This window comes from Gadus morhua, chromosome 23, assembly GCF_902167405.1.
Source record: "Gadus morhua chromosome 23, gadMor3.0, whole genome shotgun sequence".
Taxonomy (NCBI): Eukaryota; Metazoa; Chordata; class Actinopteri; order Gadiformes; family Gadidae; genus Gadus; species Gadus morhua.
In genome coordinates, this window is record NC_044070.1 from 24,458,044 (window position 1) to 24,464,102 (window position 6,059).

Consider the following 6,059-nt stretch of genomic DNA (forward strand, 5'->3'; position numbering starts at 1 on the left):
GCTGAGTGCATTTTCAAGTGAATAAATCGCATTGGGGTCAATATGTCAACACTTAGGATTGTCTATGCCCAGTACAATGGTTTTGACAGGGGAGTCTTGAATGAAACCAGGTCAGAAATCTCCGCCATGACTAGGAGAGATATGGGGAGGGATGTCTTTGGGCATCTTGCCTCCACCAGGGAGGAAAAGTCTTTGTTGCAACACATTCAAGGGTAGCTTCCTTACCGCCTCTGGCAAAACACAAGCTGTCCTATTTTCTGTAGAGGTCTGGAAAGTGGAATGATGAGGAAAGTTTTCAGATTGGTATATCAGTTTACCCACCCAATAGTGCATCATGCAATACAAATGCTAGCATATTGATCAGATAATGTGAACACTGTGTCCTGAAATCACACCAAGTAGTCCCATGGGGTTAGTACTTTCCCAGGCTTTGGTAACATACAGATGGATGACTGGTCTAAACATTCACATCATTAAAACACTTCAATATTAGATCAGATCTCATAAAGTTCTGTAAGCAGCTTCTACACACAGTTAGTCCAGTGAAAATGATGCAGCACAAGTTTTAAGGAAAGCTGGCAATGGAAGAACACCTCCAGAAGTATAGAAATATTAAAATTATTGATTTGTCACAGGTGGTGTCACAATTAAGGGGTAGTGGGGTTGAAGCAAGAACACTTTCTTGCCGGGTTTTAGGCATTGTGAGAGTGACATAGAAAAGGAGTAGAATATGGAGGACAGGAGAACAGGAAAACAAATCTGCTGTTGAGGCTGTGATGCTTATCCATGCTGTAAATATGTGCCTTCATGTTTATGATAATGTGTGCGTTTAACAACTGCTTATATTTGGTGTCTACTCTTATTGCAAGTCATGTGTGGTTTATTAGAATGGGAAAAATGTGTGAACAGTCAGTTTCTGCTTCCTCTGCCCCAGGTAGGGGCGTGTGACGCGGGACGGTGGGCCAAGTAGGGCAGGCAAGGTGCCCCTTTCTCCGGGAACGTCCTCCTGCGTGGCTCCTCTCTGCGGGATCCCCAGGCCTTCCCAGAACAACCGGCCAAACGTCAGGGCCGGAGACAGTATCTGTTGCAAAGGACCACCCTTCACCTTTATCCCACGGGAGCCTTCTGCCAGGAGGTGGATCCCAGGAAGGGGTCCCCGACTACAGCCTTGAACACTCATAGAGTCTGCACATCATGGACTGTGTGTGTGGATCTCCTCACCCCAGACCAGGTCACCTTGGCGGACCCTACCAGTAGCTGCCGGCCACTTTAGCAGTGAAGATCGTTCAAACTCACAAGCCCATCTGTCGGGTCAGGTCAAGGCCCGCTCCAAGAAAAGATATATGTGATATGTAAAAGCTTATTTTAGTTGGTGTTAGACATTTGATTTACCAAAAATGTGTTTGGGTAAACATTGTTTGGCACAGGAAGTGATGCTAAGCTAAGTTAGCTATGCTCGGCATTGAAAACGGATCTCCCCAATACCGATGTCTGAGCAACAGTTCTGAAAACGTAGCGACTCGATATCCCTTCTGCTGCTTACGTGCCGTGATCCAATTTAAGAAGTTCTAGCAAACAGTCTTTTGCTTTGGAAATAGAGGGCTCAGTCACATGGGGGGAAGTTTAATCACTGCGTCCTTGCAAACGGTAGGGCCATCTCCGAATACCAAGAACAAGGCTCCCCTCAGAAGAAGGAGTGATGTCAAGTTGATTCATTCTTCTCATAATTCATTGTAACACGCTCACCTCCACCTAGGAGGGTACCACCCTCCACCTAGGAGGGTACCACACTCCACCTAGGAGGGTCCCACACTCCACCTAGGAGGGTACCCCACTCCACCTCGGAGGGTACCGCACTCCACCTAGGAGGGTCCCACACTCCACCTACCACACTCCACCTGGGAGGGCCCCCCTGGGCTCCTCTGTCACCAGACAAGGGTGGTGATGTTGGAACCGGCTTATTGCCACGGTTGAGTATAGGGGTACAGGGCAGAAGGTGTAACGTGCTAGCATGCAGGAGATCTCCCTGAGTGTGTGTGGTGATGGCGTGTTTCACGATTAGTCGATGCCCAACAGGTGTACAGCCCCACCCAGCCCCAGAGTCAGTCTGACTCGGGCCAGGTGAGGCTGCTGACACCAGCCATCAACCACACACACTCCACATTCATGTTTGAGGACGTTCTTCACAGTCAAATCATCATTTTGAAAGAGAAGTGGAGACAAGGGGAATATGATTCTGTGATTCTCCTGTAAATCAAAGATAACATTTGGACCTTGGCTTTCTGAGCTCTCTGTTCCAAACAAATACAGTTCAGAATCCCGTTGAAGAGGTGTACCGTGGCAGGTCAGCTGGAAGAGGCAGTCTCGCTCCAGTGTTTGTACTGTCAACCAAAACCGGGGTCTAGGGGGGGGCGAGGTGCGGTCAGCGTGCCACCAGGCAGGTGCTGCTGTAACCGAACACTGATCCCCAGCCCTGAGCAGCAGTGGAAACAGTACTACAAACCCCCGCTCGGAGACAACACCACCCACCGCTGCACGGACTACGACTGTCGGGTGACAAAGAAGGGACTTTGATTCCATGGCAACGCCTCATTTCCCCCTGGAAGCCATTACGTAAAGGTCATTCCTAGGAGCAGGAAGTGTGTGTTTGTGTGTGCGTGTGTGTGTAGTAGGTGTGTTTGTGCGTGCGTGCCAGAGCTGCCGACTGACCACGTAGAGCTATTTAAGATACATGTTTGCAAGGTGAGAGGCTGTTAATGGGGAATGTTCAATGTGCCGTCGAGGAGAGCGGAGACGTCATGTATCTATAGGTGGGAACCAGCATGTAAGAACCGACAGATAAATGAAACCCTTTCAGTCATGTGTGATTCCCCTGGCTGTCCCGAACAACAGTTTAGTGAAGGCCCAGAGCTCGACTTTGACTGGAGATTAAGACAGAAACACGTATCTGCATTCGTATAAACATGTTTGTATGGAATTGTGTTAAAATAGTATAATTTGCCCTAATGTGCATTGGTATTTACTTGGTCGATTATCTACTTTTATAGTTTGTAGTTTTGAGTCGAGTATCATAAGAATAATCAATCTGTGAGTCAATGTCGCACGATTTAGAGTAAATGGAATTCCATTTGATTACATGACCATGAATTATGTAGAATTATGTGTTAGTGCGCTTGGTGAAGAAGCAGTGAAAGTAAAATGGAGGCACACAAATCATATCGTTTTACAAGGCATAACTTCTTTATTGTTATCCACAGAAATTCATCTCCAAAGACTTTGCTCAAATCGATGGGGTAACATGAACCTTGAGATATCAAAGCTCGGCACAGTTCCATCTCTTCTTGTAAAATATTCATACAAGTTCACCCGCTTTTCAAATCATCAATGGTAGGTACATTACGACCAACTAGAAATATTTTTTTAATTTGCCAAATCTTCTCAGCATATGTGCATTACAATACCAATTACAAATAAATTATGTTTCTTGTCAAAATACAGGTGTGCAAATCGTTAGAAAAATACCAACTCATAGCAGATCCCAGACTGTGCTCCGTAAAAATCCTTACAAATAGTATATAATCTATATATAAATGTTTCCAACATGCAATGCTGCATTAAAAAATCCTCATAAACAGGTTTTTTTGTTTTCAGTCCCTCGAGTCTTACAGTCTTTGTGTTCATAAAACAGAAAGCAAATCAAAGAGGGAGTGACACCAAGGAAGAAGTGAAAACTGACAGAAGGGTCCAAAAACTGTAAATGATGTTGTATATATCATACACACACACACACACACACACACAAACGCACACACACACAAACGCACACACACACAGTGGCTTTTCAAATCTCATTCTCCCAACGTGATCTGCCACTGAGAATATGCGAATCCTTTTGTCCAGGGTTTAATTGTGAATTGATTGATTGATATATTGATGATGACGAAGGGAGTTTGTTTTGGTAGTAAATCTACCTGGCCACAAAGAAAAAGTGATTGAATAAAATGTGCTGCTTACAAATAATCACAATTTGTGAAACAGATTCAACGTGAAGTCACATTCCACAGTGGTACAACAGAAACCAAAAACATTTAAAACCCCCTGATGACTCAAATAAACACAGATCTATCAATCGTACCATGAATAATAATTATAAAAAAAGTATTTGCTGTGGTGATACTAATATCTGAATTAAATAAATATTTCACTTTTCAACTAAAATAAACCAAATACTTCACTTGCAACGACGACATCAAACAATACGACTGAAGTGGCAAGTTTCAAAAGTATGACTGGGATGACAGCAACAGTCAGTGTGTAACCCCCCTCCCTCCACGACAACGGTAATAATTAAGACAAGGACGCCGTCACTTATGAGGTTCTTCCTCTTAGCCCTCCCATCCTCCTCCTCATCTGGTTCTGAGGTAAACAGCAATACTGTTAAAGACTTTAAAAAGGCCTCTCACCCCAACACCTCATATGCCACATTCTATATTGGCCTTAAAACCCTGAATAAAATGTCAAATAACAAGATCTTCTATTAAGGACACAAGTCACTCCATTCTCACGAGCATGCAGGTGGAGATATACCCTAGGAAAGCGTTTGTTTGTTTGTTTGAACAGCGTGTTGGCTCTTCACAGCTTAAAGGTTACAGACTACTCTAACATTGGAAGCAGAGAGGAGGGGGATGAGAGAATGAAAATGACATTTCATGCAAATTAGTCTCCCAGCAAGTTGTAAAATCATGTTTTTCTTCATTCAGATTTTTTCAAATAAATAATGTGTTTGAAAAGACATTTGCCACTTTTCTTTTTGGCAGAGCTAGCTGGGCTAAATAGGTTTCAACCCTGATCCTCAACACCAGCTGTCAATCAACGCTCTTTATCCAATCAAGTAAGTTACAATCACGCTCTTTGAATGCAGTATTAAAAAATAAATGAGACATAATATTTTTTTATACAATGGTACAACAAACTGCCATTTGGCGTTGTATACGATAAACCTTAAAAAAATAAAACATATTGCACTTTTTAAATATTAATATGCAACTATTGACTTAGGCCTACACCCATATTCTAGAAATTAAATAAATCAGTTATTCCCGTTTTTACCAAACGGGAAAAACTAACTAATTTATTAATCTTTGTCGATTATTGACCTTTTTTACCTTTTCATCCGCACGTCAATTCCTGCAGATAACCAACGTTCAGCGAACAACAATGAAAGAATAAGCCTCTACATAAAATACACAGACATGTTTTTTTATAAACAAACCAAAACAGACGAGACAAACTGACAGCGCACCGAAAACCAAACTGCTGTGTGAGGGGGCGGGGCCGGACTGTACCATCCTGGGTTACAGGAGGGGGGGGGGGAGAGGTGGAAGAAAGCGGCAGTGAATTTAAAGAAGCACAAACAACATAGTAGGGTCACACAAACACATACACACAGTCACACGCGCAAGCACGCACACACACAGACACACACACACACACACACACACACATACACACACACACACACACACCGACAGAGTAAGACAGGCCAGCGATCGCGCTAGCACCTCTCTGCCGCTAGCCGCGCTCGGCCGTGTCCAGTTTCCTGTGGCGAGACTCGGAGCGCCGGAGCGCTGTGACAGCAACGCCACCCCCCCCCCCCCCCCCCCCCCGACCTCACCCCCAATCAAAACGTCAGATGGCAAAATAGAAAGGCAGCTGTTCACTCCTGTCATGCGAAAGTGCATCTCCGCGCGCACACACTTCTCCAGCGAAAAAGTTTGGGCCCCGCCCAGCGCTCTCTGTGCCAGGGCAGTGGGAGAGTGGGGGCCCCGGGCGGGCCAGGGGCCGGGGGGGGGGCGTGATGCCCAGACCGGTGCTTTGGTCAGCACACTCTGAGGGCTTCAATTACCTTTGCTTTTTTTTCTTCCTGACGGCATTTGTAGGATTGCGTCTACTGTACATATCCCTGGCTCTCTATATATCTGCTCTGTTTCTCCCTTCAGCTTGTCTTCATCCCGGCCCGAGGGAGGGCTAAATCACTGTGGGGGGGGGGGGGGGGGGGG